The sequence below is a fragment of the Thunnus albacares genome, chromosome 23, assembly GCF_914725855.1.
Source record: "Thunnus albacares chromosome 23, fThuAlb1.1, whole genome shotgun sequence".
NCBI lineage: Eukaryota > Metazoa > Chordata > Actinopteri > Scombriformes > Scombridae > Thunnus > Thunnus albacares.
The window spans coordinates 7,333,732-7,350,294 of NC_058128.1; the positions used below are offsets into that span (position 1 = coordinate 7,333,732).

The 16,563-nt window shown below is 41.1% G+C and overlaps 1 protein-coding gene across 10 annotated transcripts in view; it reads right to left on the reverse strand.

The window, feature by feature from the left end:
• syt1a (synaptotagmin Ia) overlaps window positions 1–16,563 on the reverse strand; it is a 203,436-nt gene that overhangs the window by 80,551 nt on the left and 106,322 nt on the right. For 8 of the 10 annotated variants that reach the window (XM_044343567.1, XM_044343574.1, XM_044343572.1 and 5 more), the window contains one exon: window positions 16,464–16,559. The exons of the other annotated variants lie outside the window; for them this stretch is intronic. The gene's annotated coding sequence lies outside the window, so the exon portion shown is untranslated. The remainder of the gene's footprint in view (window positions 1–16,463; window positions 16,560–16,563) is intronic. 10 annotated transcript variants of the gene reach the window in all.

Here is a 16,563-nt window from a genome sequence, read left to right on the forward strand (position 1 = left end):
GGTTTGTGATTGGACACTAATGCATGTTGGGCTCATTAGTCCCTACTGTTCTCAGCAGATCTGTCCGTAACCAAATCAATGAATTTCACTTTTTAAAAGGACTATAACAGCTGTGACCTTTGGAGCAGCAGGGTCAATGTGATGCCAACGTCACCTCAAATTGCTTGAGATTGATTGTTAACAGAACGAGGCAGCTTCACCTGGTGTCCTACCATTTGGATCCTCACACTGTTTCACAGCATCAAACACTGTCGCTAACACGCAGCTGCAAACATGAATTACTTAACAAGGAAAGTTATAGTGATCTGTAGATAATGTAGAGGGCTTCAGGGCTTTATGTACATAGCCGAGGAAAATGAATCATGGGCATCCTATCCTATCCTGTAATTATGCATGCGGACACTAATTTCCCACAAGGGAGAACACTGTGTGCCTGGCCTATCTCTCCTGCACTCTTAGTGCTATGACAACACAGGGGGGGAAAAAGCCCATGCACGCAAACACACACATACAAAAGCACACGGTAAACCAGAAACCAAGTGCTGCCCTCCAGGCACATCTCCAGTACACAGAAAAACTTCATTATGGTGAAACAAATGTGTCCTCAGCAGCAAATCATCCGCGGTAGAAGGTGCTCTTTTACAAACGTCTGGACTGTATTGAATTATACAGAAACTGACACTGCTGCTTAGTCCACCAGTGCTTCTGGCTGATCCTCTTGATGTGTGTTGAAAGCCCAAACAAGCTCTGAAACTCGTTTGGTCTCTAAAATGTGCTTTTGATGGTTTCCCTGAGAAACAGTGTGCGCTTCACAGAGCAGGTCTGTATTTTCTCAGAAGCGGTTTGCCATGCATTACATGATCCTATTTTGAATGGTCCCCTGTGGTAATAAGGTCATTTGTCTTGTGCAAAGGAGAGGGGATCTATAGTTGTCATACTATGAGCTGGAGATAAATTTAAAAGGCTAAGACTGCGCTAGTGAAAAGAATTCATGCAGTCAACCCTTTCCTCTCAGAAAACCCCCTACTGCCTGGAAACTAAAATGGATGCAATTAAAACTACAGAACTGAGCGTGGTGGTTGTTATTCAGTCACTTATTAATCTCCTGGACAACAATGTCGATCTTGCTTCTCAGGTTATGCAAAACTAATCAACTTCCTGTCTGTGTACCTTAAGTGGATTATATGCTCTTTTGTGTAGTGTGTTCCTGCTCTGTTTATCTTTTGTTTCCACTTTTATGCAGCCCTTTTTAGCCAGGTTTCTCTCGGCACAAAAGATTTCAGGGTGCTTTCACACCTAACCTGTTTGGTTTAGTTAAAACGAGCAGACAACAAAACTGGAAAGAGACTGCCTGAAGACGAAGGGCTTGGTATGCTTCCAAGTGGACTCTGGGGCTATTTGTTGGTGTGAAAACTAAACTGGCCGACCACAGGATTTGTCGCATACAGACGTGTGATTTTAGAATGAATTTAAAAGCCAAAGTACTATTGAATTCATCTGCTAATCATGAACTGCTAAGGAAGCAATCTGTATATATATATATATATATTGCATTTATGCTTATCATTTAGTGTGTTGTTCTTGTGTCCCACTGCGTGTATTTTTGGCAGTTCTTAAAGTGAAACATAGTGACCAAAGTAAATATCTCTCTCCATCATGTTGCAGTAAAAAACAACATCCAGTTTCTACCTGGTCAACATTACACTGTACATAAAATGAATTACAGTTGCAGTCTCATTATCAGCTATTTCTTTGTAAGCTCTTGTGACACCAGAGAACATAAAGAAAATAAAGCACAGTGAAGTGCCGCATGACTTGCTGTCAGTTACTGGAATTTGATTTCCCCATATGGGGTCCAACCGCTGAGTTATCTATCAGTCCATATGACTTCATGTTTACATCTCTTGGTTCATTTGTATTAAGTCAACAGGAATTGGACCAGATACTGTAACAGGCAACAATCTAAGGAGGGCTTGAAGAAAAAGGGCTAAAAGAAATACATGCTGGCCACACAAAACCACACAACGAATGGCTTCTTGTGCTTCTTCATCTTCCAGTAAGTAATGTGAAAGGCAGGTGAGTCATTAATGCTCTTCTTTTTACTCTTAAAGCTTTTCTCCCTCTAATACCAAAGTGCACACACATAAAAACAAAATTGTTCAGCCACGACGGCTAATACCTGTTCTGTCATTCTCGTTTAGTAAATGGCTTAGCTCCTCTGCCATACTGCACATACTATAGCTTTTGTGGTCTACCTTGCTGCTGCAGTTATGAATAGACTCGCCATAGACCCGACCCTGTAGGCTGGCTCAGCTACAAAGCATCTTCTTCACTCTGGCTGTTTATCGTCACGCAGGCAAATTCCTCACTGCGGTTTCATGTTATAATTTTCTTGGATCAGGCAGGAATGAGTGTTTTCACAGCTATAGTGGGAATCCGATTATCATACAGGGATCACAGTCGTCATGGAAACCAAGGATGGTGCATGGTGTTAAGCCATCCCTTACACATCCTAGAACATTGGGAATTAGTGTGAAAATTCAGCTCCCTTAAAATAAAGATGTGACAAAGTCTGTCTTTCATATTAAGCACGTTCTTGAGCAACTGGCCATACACTGAGTTTATAGGCTGCATTTGTGATAAGAACCTGTAGAAACATTGCTCTGTCACACACTTTCTTGTAATTTTTGCATGCCTTAACACACACAAAAAAAAATCATATATCCCATATTCAAAAGGTACAGCTGCTACTGATCACCGATGATTAATCTGTACTCTCATGTTGTGATGGAATTAATAGATATTTTCTCAGGTTTATAATTAATGGCACTTTACAGCTAATGACATACTAAACTGAATGTAATTTTCTGGTATTTATCTAAAACCAGTTTAAAGGACATTTATCTAGGCTTTTATGCACTCTGAATCTGTAAATTGTAATTAATAACATACCTCACGTAAAGGGTTATCAAAATGTTGATGCAATCTAAATTCTCTTCTCTTTCTAGCAGCCTGCAGGTGCAAATAACAGCTTGCCAGACATTTTTTTGATCATTTTTTTGTGCGTTGCACTTAATGTCTCTTTGGAACAGTTGGGATAGAACAGGCTGTAACAGCTGTTGCAATAAGGACATACTGTAGGACTGATTCAAAACAGATTCATGTTAGGGTACCTTTTTCAAGCTCATGTCAACTGCTTCCAACTGAGCATATTTTGTCCAAATTAGAGAACATACAAACAGCTGCAAACACACGTTTGCATGGACAAGTACTTTTTTTCATAAACGTGGTATTTCCTTTTGGTATTTGCCTCATTGTATACACAGCAACAACTCCAGCATATAGCTGTAAGGCGGGGTGATAATTTATATTATCATTTATCGATTTTCAGTGGGATTATATCTATATTGTGTTATTATTTTTCAAAATACTTTAAAGTTCAAGCTATTTTTACATAAAAACAAAAAAATGTGACTGTCATGGCGCAGGTAGTACAGGTAAAGTGATTTGTTGTTTAATCCGGGGCATTTAATTACCACTAAGCCTTTTGGATGTACCAGCTACCAACAGGCCTCAACATGAACTGAATGCCTCGGTTGCCAACGACGATAAAGGATGCGAGTCTTACCTGAACGCCGGCGAGTTCTACTGTCGCTCCATTTGTCCCCGCACAGCATCGCTCATTCGCTTCTTGGTGTTGGTTTCAGTTAATTCAGATTAACAAATAAACTCAGGCAAAAACAAATAAAATACTTCAGGGATGGCTGTTATCATCCATTGTCCATCATGATCTCAATGAAAAGTTGCTCTCTATTATCATCTGCAGCACGCCACTCTCATGCGTCCATATCATTAGTCTCTGTTTCTTGGCTTCTGTCCTCTGATTGGCTCATATTAGACCCGCCTTCTTGAAACTTGTCAACCAATCGAAATGACAAATGACAAATGACAACCTGTGCTCATGATATGATCATTTATCAATTAGTTGATTTACAGAAAATTATTGTGCAACCATTCTGACAAGCAATTAATCGTTAAAGCAAAAAAATGAACTTGTTCTAACTTCTCAAACATGAATATTTGTCAATTGTCCAAGTTTTCTATGACAAGTCAACAGAATATCTTTGGACTGTTTGGACAAATAAAAGCAATTTGAAGATGTCATCTTGCTCTCTGGGTGTTTTTCACTGTTTTCAGTCACTTTATAGACCAAATGATTAATTGGTTAATAAACAGTAGATTAATCCATAATGGAAATAATGGTTGGTTGCAGCCTTAGTCTGATGTAAAGCTCAACTGTGGAGCAAAGTTCATTACATTTAACATTAGTTTGATTACTTTACATGTGATTTTGCACATATGTGCCATATATGTCTATCAAGATTGGAAAAATACTCTCATACATATTAGATTCTACTATATCACATGTCAATAAGGCAGGTTAAGACTGGGCTTCATGCAGGTGGAAGACAGAGTCATCTAGAAAGAAAGAAAAACCACACCAGGAGAGGACAGCCATCTGCGAGCCCACACTGCAAAAAAGCTTATCTTTTTACCAAACCTCCTGAAGAGTGAAAACTTTATCTTTGTCCCATCTCTCTCTTAATCTTCTTCTTGTCGGGTATCTTTTCAAATCACATCTGCCCTGCCTTTCTTTTCTTGCTTTTTTGCATTTCCTTGACAAAACAGTTTACTATTAATACTATTAGTGTGACTTCAGACTTAATTAGAGCCTGCTGCAGCTCCAATTTATACCAGTTTATGAATTAGAAAGGCCATCCTGTTCATTACCCTCTCCAGACATTCCTGCTTCATTAATTGAAATTATCACACTATGCCTGAAAATTATCCAGTTTAGATTTCCACAGTATGTCATCAGAATATTTAATGACCACCTGCTTGAAAAAAAAAAAAATTATGGACACAGAAATCCATTATTGCCTCGTCATCCACCAACAGTGAGCAGAGACAGAAATGTGTCTTACTGGTAAATAATGGACACAGAAAAAACACAAAATTGTGCATCTTTAGAGGGGCTGTTAATGTCCTCGTCATTCATTCTGTGGAGTGTGATATTCCGTCATGTGGTGTGGAAACACAGCTCAGGGTCGACCCTGAACCCTCGACCCCACCCGCCTTGCGCAGCGCTGTCTTGGGGCCACAAACAGCCCCCAACTCACTCTGGTAAACACAACAGTGCACAATATGCCCGTACATACAACAAAAGACATGACTCCGAGCGCTGTCACCACTCATCATGCTGACACAAAGGAGGATGCAACTCAGACACTGTGTGAGTGGTATAATAATGTGCACACAGACATGATAGCATATTTTCTGTATGCTCAGGGACAAACACATAGGCCCAGTTGAATAGGATCAATGGAGGGATCAATACAGGGGTGCCTGGTGAGCATTAAAAGCACAGAAGAGCCGGGCAATTTAAGAGCCAAATGACCCGACAAGGAAGGTCCTTGACCGGCAAGAGTGACTGGTTTCGCGGCCTTGAGAAAGAGCAGGAGCTGATAAAAGCAAGTCGTAGGAAGAGATAAATCTCTGATAATCACGGAGCGGCTATCATCTAGCATTTCAGTGTAGGCGTATGATACTGAGCGGTTTACTGCCATTTTGAGTAACATTTCTTGTAGAGGCAGATAAAAGAATACAGAAATGTGTAGATATGTAAGCATATGATCTGGCTAGCACCACACAGTGCGCTCTAAGACTAGATTCCCTCCTTAGTGCCAGTCAAGCTTACTAGAGCATGATGCTAGGCTGGATTGATTGATGGGGAAAAGGCAGGTGGGGTGGGAGAGGTGTGCAGGAGAGAAGCTGAGGTTAGACATTGTCACTGATCTGACTGCTGGTCGCAAGAAAAAAAAAGTGCCTCGAGGGCATAATTCAGCTCACTAAAAGCTCTTAAACCTTCAGCTCCGGCCCCACCAACACTTTCCTCCTCTTGTCCAGACGGAGTAAACATGGAAAGAATAATGTGACTGACATCACATTTTGTTTTCAATTACAGAGCCGCTGTAAACACTGACCTCCATTGTTTTTTCTTGTCAGTGTCAATGTTGTATTAATTTTTTCCCCCGTGTCACTTATGATACATGCACACTTTCGATGATTGTTTGCAAAACAAATTTGAAGATTGTAATCACATGTAAATTAGTATGCAATAACTTGTAGCAATTTCCATCTACTGGACATTTTGGAGATTGGACATAATAACAATTTGTACTATAGTGATAAACAAATATTAATACTCTATCTCTTTACCTCCCACAGAAAATAATTAGTGAATAGAAGAACTCTGTTAAAAAGATATCACGCAACGGTGACTTGTGATTACTGCCTATGATAGAAAAATAATCTTCAAGAGTAGACTTCTCATAACAAGACTGAAACCAATGATGTGTTATTCTGTTTCTCAATATTTTATGACTTTGTTTCCCTGTCTGTGGCTCTCAGCCCCAACTCTACTCTGTCATCTAGATGATGTAAATCTTTCAAAATGGGTCATGAATATATATTTTTATTTTTTTTAAAAGTTCAATAATTTCTTAAAACAGTTGGGCACTGTTGTTTTTAGCAAATGTCGGTCAAATAGGTGTATTTCTGGTGTATTGGGAACTACTTTCAGACATGGATTAATATACTTTTGGTGGTCGAGTGAGTACTGTTGAACTATCTTATGTATAATGTGACAAATTGTTTCAGCACTAACTGAGATCATTAATCAGCAGAGGAGATGAGAGATGTAATCAGGATAATCAGAGTACTAGTATCTAGATATTATATATAAAAGAAGACATTAAAACAAACTTGTACCCACAGAAAAGTTTCTGCTTTGGGATGATGCAACAAACTGCAAAACACAAGCCTGCAGCCCCAGACACCAGCCAAACTAAAAGTGGTGTGACTTACCCTGTAAAAGAAGTAAAACAGGTTATCTTGGCCCCTGCACTCGCTCCCTAAAGACATTTTAGTCCTGGGAGGGTGAACTCTGGCCACGCGTTGACTATTGGTGGAAACGGTAAATTAGCACTGCGTATTCAGTGAATGTCAAATTCGAGCCACTATAATCCAGCAGCTCGTTCTCTGCGAGGACCATGGCCTCTCTTGTGCATCCTGGGTAATTTGTTTCTCCAGGGGGTTTATCATATCAGGAGCCAGAGAGGTTATTTATACTGACAGTTCTAGCACAGAGAGAGAAAGAGAGGGAGGCTGGCTAAGTAGAAGAGAGAAAGAATTGATTTACACTTTGTGGAGGATACTTTCCTAATAGGTTACCGATATATTTTTAATTCAACAAAGTCTCTTGTTCTAAAAGAGTAAAATGCTAATAAACTTCCTGGGATTTTAACTTTAACTTTCCTCTCACAAGCACACATGCTTGACGGGGTTGATAGAGGCTGTTTAACATGATATGTGATGTATAGTCTTCACGCCGAGGTGGTCTAATGTAATAGACTCAGACATGGAAGGGCAGATTTTGTTCATTTGGCTGCAAATTTCAGGAACAACGCATTCCCCCCCAAAAATTCAGTCACGACTTTTGGCAGTGGGTGAAGGTGACGACGGATGAATAATGCATCAGCTCAGTGTGCTGCTGTTAATCACAGTGATCTCACACATTGCTATATCTTTCTTCCTCCTACACACATACACACACCTTCACCTTTCTCCTCTTGTTACCTTCTGATATGAGAACGAGTGATGCGAAATCAGGTGTAGACATTAGATTGCGAGAGATAAAAAAAAAAAAAAAAGGAGGAAGAAAAAAGTGAGGAGGAATTATTCTCGTACTGCCTAAACATTTCACTTTTGCCTGTGTGCTCACTTCCTCCCGGCTGACTGAAACTCATAACAATGTGCATGTGTTTTGGAGACAGCGGGGGTACTTCTCCAAAGGAAACTGAAAGGCACTGATTGCCTTTTCTTACAGGCTTTTTCAAACCAAGCCTTTGTGCAAGTCTTTGCCAAACGAATCCGCGGAAAAGGTGAATTTACGCTTGAACAGAAGCCTTTTTGCATGACCTTCTCTTTACTTCTTCACTCAGCGGGAAGAGGATGAAACTTGAAAAGCTCGACTGTATCCGCGACGCTGCCTTTTTTCCCTCCTCAGCCTTTGCAATCACGACGACATAAATCAAAATTCTGCACATGAAAAAGGCGTTCATTTACACGGATGTGTATTCATGTCAAGACTGTAAGCCCTGTAAGACACATCTGTAATGGGATCTGTTTCTCCCACAGTGCATCCCAACGATGGGGTAGCTGATAATGTACTCCCAAGTGGACATCTAAGATCAGTGATTACCCTCCATTTACCACAGCCTACTCTCCTTCAGGGCATGTCGATGCATCAAAGGACAGGGTTTGGAGAAAATGCCTGATTTGAAGATAACCTCCTGGCTTTTTCCTTTCTGTGACAGCCTTTTAACGTGATGGATCTTTTAATTGCAGTTAACCGGGAGTGACCGGAAGGTTACGGAGAGAACCGATGACCCTTGTAAACAGAAAGGGTCACCACTGGCGATCCGAAGACAGAAGTGTTTTGTCCTCACTGTTGTTCGTTGGTTGGCAGTGTGAAAAAGACGCTGGTCAACAGAGGAGGCTCTAAAAATTGGTTTTAGTTCACCAAGAAGGAAAGTCAACAAACACTGTACTTAGTAACGGGGGCCTTTCAGGTGGGACAAGGTCAGTAGTCTCCACACAGCATCTGAATTTTCTTTAGCCAGCCACATCCTGAAAACTGTGGGTAATACTTTCCCTCATCTACATGTAAATGATATTTTACAAAAGAGAATATGATGTATGTATTTGAACCGATTAAAGATGTGAAAATAATAAAATAAGATAGAAATATTATGAGATAGATGAGTTTAAACAAGCATTTATATGCTGCTTTAATTTAAAATAACACCCACACACCTTTTGGAGTTAGTGCTGTGACTACATTAAAACCAATGGACAAGTTTTAATAGTTAGACCTTCACGAAGCATTAAAGGTTTTTAAAAATTTATTACGATGTTAGATTGCCTGACTGCTTTGAAAGTAGGGAGATTTTCAAGGTTTTACATGCTGTATGATGTACCTGGATTATGTTATGAGGGTGTTCATTTTGAAAAAGACTGCGATAAAAAAAAAGACTTGAGTCTAATGTAGCGATACAAGGCTTGTTAAGAATTCATCCCAGCTTGTTTTTCCTGTTTTATAACAATAAAATTTGCACTTTGCCCTCATCATATCAATATTCAGGATTTTCTGATGATAATATTTCTGACCCAAGAAATGATATGGCTGCCTCTCCATTACTGTGAGCTTTGATATTGTTTTAAGGAAAACTTTGCCAATTTTTAACCATCATTACAATGTGGGTAGTATATGCAAATGAACAATGTTTAATGTCCCTCCATATTGCCTGCAAACAGAGCTCCCTGCTCATTTGCCAGCAGAAGTCAGGCGAGTGTTGCAAAATGCATCATCCGTGACTTTGTAGATCTGCCTTGGACTGCAAACTATGTTTCACATTGTCTGTAGTGGTGCCTTCAAGGACGGTAAAATGTGGGTCTCCCAAAACACTCCCGTCTACCGTGTGATGCTAGTGATAGGGAAAAGCAGACACTAAAATATCATACGACGAAATACTTTAAAATGACAGTATATTTGGAGGAGAACTAGTTTCATGATTCAAGGCCGAATATCGCGCTGTTGAATCAGACACAACAGAGTCTGGAAGAGGAAGCGACCACCGGAGCGATGTTACAGCTGCAGCTTTACTTCAGCTGCTGAGTTTCTCTGTGATTCCTAACAAACACTAACACTTAAACAAACAACTAGCTTTATAATATAATGTCGCAGCAGAGATGTTCCGCAACTATTACAACTTAGGAGGCCAAATATGGTGCTGTGGAATCAGAGATAAATAAACTCATGACAACACCGGTGTTATCGGTCATACCGGACATTTTACAAGATGAGATCTTCATCAATGACTCCCAATATCTGTAGAGCGCTTACTTTGATCTTTAACCCCTTACTTAAGAGTTAGATATGGTGGGCTTCGGGCTGCTGCCAGCAGGTCGTCCTCCATGTACAGCCGGTCTGCGGTGACCACAGACACATTTGATGAACGTGGGCGCTGACACGCGAAAATGAACTAAATGGGTTTTATTTCTATTAAAAAAAAACAAAATGACGATGGGGGTGGTAGGCAAGTAATGTAATCGGTGTATGCCTGATCAGCGTGTAACATCATTAACACCGACTACCACGGCAAACCTACAAGTCATAGGGCACCAAATTCAAAAATAATTGCACATTTCTACTACATAGGTGACCAAGTTTTAAGAAATCATCATATTCACAGCGGTGAATTTTCCCTTTAAAGCTTAAACTTTTCCAGCACTGACTTTGAAGCTGATAATCAGATCAAAGAACAACAATCCAGGTGATGAGAAACAAGAGATTGGATGATTTATGGTGTCAGATATTTTATTACCATGAAACAAAATAGTCCATTATCCAACATCTGTCCAACCCACCAACTTGTTGAACTTGTTCCAACTTGTTGAACTTGTTCAAATGATAGAGAGTTCTAAAATACATTTATTCATTTTATTCCTTCCCATTATCCTCATTCTGCATTCTGTCAAACACATCGCTTGGTGCTTCAACAACAGAAAACCAGTGGGTTGTTGCTATGCAACAATTAAACATGTTTGAGGTGTGCTACTCTCCAGTTTCCTTTTACTTTTCAGTAACCTGTGCTGAAAAGAACTTCACTTTCATGGTGCTGTCGGCTTTGTCCTCTTCCCTCTCTGTAAATAGAGGTCTCTGGTGAATATTCAGCCTTCTGCGGAGTCAGAGATGTAGTGATAAAAAAGTAGCTCTTTTTTTTCCCGCTCAGATCACAGCAGACAGCACACTGATTTACACAGCGCAGTGACAAGGACAACGGCTGCAGCATACCGACATGGAAAATATATTCTTACTCCATCCCAATCCGTCTTCCTTCATCCCTTTCTGCCCAATTGATATCACCTCTCTCCTCATGTACCCCACCTTCTGCCGTCAATGTTTCTGCTGCCCGACATCAGGGCTTCTGTGCTACAAGGAGGGTTTATTGATGGGATTTGGACGACTTCAAGACGAACGGACTACCTTCCAGCGGTGGCGGTGGCTTCCGTGGTCAGGTCAGAAGGGAAAAGCACCTATGTGAACTCTCCCCAGCCTCGTCTGTTTGACACAAGAAAATTAACTTGCAGTGGCAATGTTCCCAGCTCTAGCTAACACATAACCTACAGAGACAAGGACATCTCATAGAGAAAAATGACCACACCTTCGTTTTACGCCGTTGACAGTTGGCGAGGCAGAGCAGTGATGCGGGGCGAAAGGGGAGGAGACTGAACGAATAAATGCCTCAAGGTTCATGACAGCGTTGAGCCGAACGGACACAATAACACGTGTGTTCGCCTTCTTTCCGGACTGCGTTATTAACACACCAGTGGAAAACACTTAACTCATGCCTATTCAATTATGCTAATGCGTACATATACAAACGACCCTGGTTAGTTATTAGCTGTCTCAATTAGGTGACATGAGTATGGGGTTTCAGAAGAGAGAGAGAGAGAGAGAGGGGAGTGACGGGTGGTTTGCTGTCCACTGGTGATAACAGAGGCCTTGGGGCAAGACTTGTGCTGCTTTTATTGTTTCTGTCGGCTGCGGGGGTGTGTGGGGGGGGGGGGTGGGGTGGGCGCTGGAGATCCTCTGTACTTGGAGGACATGCAGCGAGGCACAAAATCAATGTCATGCTGAGTTTATGTATGCATATTTGTGTGGACGTGGTGTGTGCATGTGTGAGGGTAAACGCATGTATAGAAGTCTCTCTTATCTTTCTAGCTTCACCAGTGTATCAATGCGGCGATGAGGCACTGAGTGGCCACGTCTAACGTTTCCTGTGAACTCCATCACTACAGATCAGAGAGCAGACTACAGTAAGCTTTCATCTAACTGCCTTTACAGAAATAATATATTTTCATGAAAGATTACTCACCCCTCTTACTGTGTTCACCGTTATCACACAAAAGATGTAAAAATACAATTAATTCAACCAATTAATTTATTCATGAACGTCAATGATTTGCAACCAGTGATGAACACACAAACACACACGTGTTACTGTAGCAACAAGTGTACTAAATTTTCGATTAACCAATAAATCTGAATCATGAAGCTGTGGTTTTAAAATGCTTTGCACGTATATACATAGTAAAACCATGCATTAAAAGGAATAAAAAGGATCACCGATGCCATAACTGACTCATGCATCACATTTATTAGAGCCATAGCAGATTAATCACAATGATTTGTAGTGTGAAATGAAGCATGTTGCTATGGGAGAGAACGTTCTTCTTGGGTTTGATACACTAACGCTGAGCAGGGCAAAGCTGAGGTGAAAAAAAAAAACGCTTGTACGATATGTCAAGATTTGCGTCTGCCAACTATTGCTGAATGTACAGTTGGGGTGGAGTAGAGGCCATTTTACTTAGATATAGATGTTTTTATTTGTATGCATAAATCATACACCACACAAGCAAGTAACTAAACAAAACATGACTCCATAAAGTCAGTTTCTCACACACTGCCGGTATAACAGCCACTGAAAGAGAGCAGACAAGTCTTAACTGTTTATATTGTAGGTGTGAAAGTTTATAATAGTAAGTAATGGTTGAACAGTTGGATATTTGCATCTTGAACTCAAGACTGTTTTCTTTTAGAGTAAATTTCCGTTTTTGTGTGACTGTACATTGTCTGCCAAGTTTTTTAGTTCTTATTTTCTAATATATCTGAATGTCAGACATTGAATGGCAGACTGCGTAAACACCAGGGACAACAATGGAAATGAGTCCTGCGGCTTTATCATTCTATCCCTGACAAAGCATACGTTGTACTTTTATAAATATATGTGAATGTTGTCAATAAACCAAATCAAAAACATCTCTGCCCACCTTCCCATTCACTTGAATGAGAAAAGTGCATCCAAACTTTTGACTGGTGCTGCATATCTTCATTGACTGAACTTTAACTATTAAAATCATGGATCTACAGAGTACTAGGAGATTAAGCTATAGGAAAGAACATCGTGAGTATCCCTGACTGCAAGCCAACACAGAACTGTGAACTGTATGCACTGTGGCGAAGCAGCATGTATCCTGTTTGTAAGCTTTACTGGTTTGCCGTTCGCCAATTTGGCAACTGTTGTAATATCATTAGCCAGGTTACCTGGTTAATTACTGAGCACTATTGCCCGTAGACTCAACTGACAGTCAGTGTTGGTTCGTAAATAAACAAAACAAATAGATTAAGGCTAGTAAACAGTCAAACACTACTGTGCCTGCTCCTCAGCAACAGTCCCTTCTGCAACCAAAATGTAAAATCTGTCATTCCCCACAGTGTATTATCTAATCACCGTATGAATCATTTTTACAAACAAGGCAATATCCTCTATCATTTCCCTTTTTTGAGATCGTAAGCTTGCGGTATGTCTCATTATTTTTACCTTCATCCCTAAAGCTTCCCTCCCTGTCTGATCCTTTGTCATCTCGACTATGTGGACTGTTGGTGCTGTCCAGAAGAGGTGGTGCTGAAATTTCACACTCTTCTACTTGTTTCCACAGGAGCGCTGTCCATGGTTCTGAAACAGCGCTGCATGGCCCGAGCAAAGAGGCTCTTCCCACAGAGAAGAAAATATGAATTTTGCTGGCAGGATGGGTGGAGTGGCATGGACCTTGTCTGTCTGTAAGAGGCAAACAAGGCAGAGCAGGCAGGGAGCTCCACGCCCTGTTTGCTTCAGAGCTGTCACATGTGACAGCGTCATCTACAAAGGGATGGGGGGATTGAAGCCTGAATACATCCCTTAGATGGATACAAAACTGCCTGTTTGGGACTAAATGGAATACTGCCTGTCTCTAAAAGTATGATCTCAGTAATACCCATTTTGCTCACATGTTTGAATGTCTGTGGCAGCCAGTTGCATTTTTGACACACCAAATGACAGCACGTATGCTGCCTTTCAGCAATCAAAAGCATTTCCTGTTCTTTCAACCCCTTTCCTTCATGCCTGTGTTTTATAATTCAGATCAACACATTGTGAATGTGCATCCAGTTGGATGTTGTGTGAAAAGAACGGCTGATCCCTGCTCATGTGAGGCCAACCTCTCTCCGTCCTGTCTTTCCCTGGAGTAGAAAAGCCAGCCAATCAGAGTGGATGAGGCAATGAGTCACAGAGAGAGCGGACTGCATCCAGTGGACCGAAAGGGGCTGCCGCTCTGGGCAGGAAAGCTGTAACCTCCATGGATGGAGTGATCCCGTCAAAACTCTTGTACACACCAACACCCACACACACACACCGGGAAAATAATGTAGATTTACAAATTCATTCTTTTTTTGCTGAAAATGTCAACTTAATGTCAAAAGTATCATTTTCCCTTGCTCCATCACACATCTTATTAGATTTATGAGACAAGTCATTACTCTCAGATATTGCTACGCCTTAATAACTCGCCAAACACCCACCGTGACACTGCAAGGTTGTGTGAAGGTCAGCATATTGCCTGGATCCAAATCCACCTCAGGCTGAGCTGTGTTTAAGCTTCATAATGGTATAGTACAGTACATGTCACTCAATGCTGAACAGCCGTTAGATAAACAAAAACACTGTATGAATGGGTTGTGTGAATGTGTGCCAGAGACGCTCATTAACTATTGATGCAATGGGAGATCTCACAGATGGATACACATCACACACACACACACACACGCACGCACAACAGTTGTCGAATCACATGACAACGCCAGCGGTTGCAATATTTTCCAAGAAAAACGATTAAATTGTCCTCAAAGAGAACAAACCAGATTAAATAGCTCCTGTAAATGACTTGAGATTTTACGCATAAATTGAATGGTAACAATGGCTTCAATGTAAGAGGTGAGCAGACTGTTCAGCTCCACTATTGGACATACAAATCCATTTTTCAAGGAGCTACAATGGTACAGTGGATGTGAATAGGATTTATTGGACCTTGCTGGAGAATAAAGGATTTGGAAGGTGGTGGAAAAATGGAGTCAAAATGGAACTGAAATCCAACTGAATTGGTTTCGCGTCTGAAAAGACTGAAGCTACGTGTTGGCTTTCATGGCTTGTTTCAGCACAAGACAATGGAATCAAATAGACAGATGTTAGGGTATTTGAAGCTCCACAATCTACCAACCTTCACCTCTTTCATGTTTCTAAATGAGAGAAGGAAAGAAAGAAAGAAAAAAAGAGTGCAAATGTTATTTAGAACAGAGAGGCTTTGTTCAGCCTCTGGCCTCCTAGTCTGTCTTTGTTTAATCGGAAAGGGAAGTTTACTGTACGTCAGCGTGGTAGGAGGGAGGGATGGGGAGGAAGAGAGATCGACTAGTTCATTTCAGTTGAGGCTGGGATAATGAGGACGGAGTGGGAGAGAAGGAGAGATAAGGGATGACAAAAGGGGAAATGACAAACAGCAGGGAAGGCAGTGCGGTGATTCGATTACAGTGTAACTTCTCATTAAATGACAAAGAAAGAAAGCCATGTGTTAGGATGCTACAGTATCTTACCGTAGACACTCTACTGCCAAATACGGCGTGGCTTTTCTCTCTCTTCTGTAGGGGAATAACCGTCTCTACTGGCTACACTGCTGCCACCGATGCCACGCTGAGCCCGAGGAGCAGCCGTTGATCTGGAGCTCGGCCTAACCCTCCGTGGGAGTCTTGCTTATCCCCGCCTGTCACTAATGCAATGCTATCCTATCAGCAGCCCTACATCCATATCAAGCCGGGTCACACTTATAAACATGTAGAATTGCTTACACACTAATATTCTGACCAGTTTTCTAGGAACTCCAGGAGGAAAATAAGTCTACTTAAAGAGAAAACATTATAGCTGTAACACTTTTTTTACTCATATCAGGAACTTTGAGGGCAAAGGAACAGCTGAAAAACAAACAAGTAAGACAGAAAAGTGTTTCCACTCTTTCCAGTTTCTAGAAAATTGATCCAATCTTGGAAATTAGTTTTTTTTCCTCTTTCAGTAATCCCCTTTGTCATTGTGAATCTGACATCCCCTGACATCTGTCATCCTGGATGAGCTGCTACCCAAAAGACACTTCCTCCTCCTCTTCCTCCTTCGCCATCCGACCTGACTCTTCCAATCACAATTACATTACGGTGTCCTGAGAGCCATATTTGCTGACATGCTCACACACATGTGCACACGTCAAAAAACAGCACGTTCTCTCCATCTCAACCAGGCATGACATATAAGATTTTCAAAGCACCAAACGGAGGTGAGAGCTCAATTGTAAAGGAATATCTGACTGTATAACCATGCTGTAACCACGTTTTGTTGTTTTGTTTTTTTTCCTTCTCTTACCTGGCAGCACGCTTTCTTCCCTGGGTCCTCTTCACAATCCCAGGAAGGGGGTTCGGCTTTTAAGTTCTGCTTTTGCTGAGGGACCTCGATGTGGCACTTT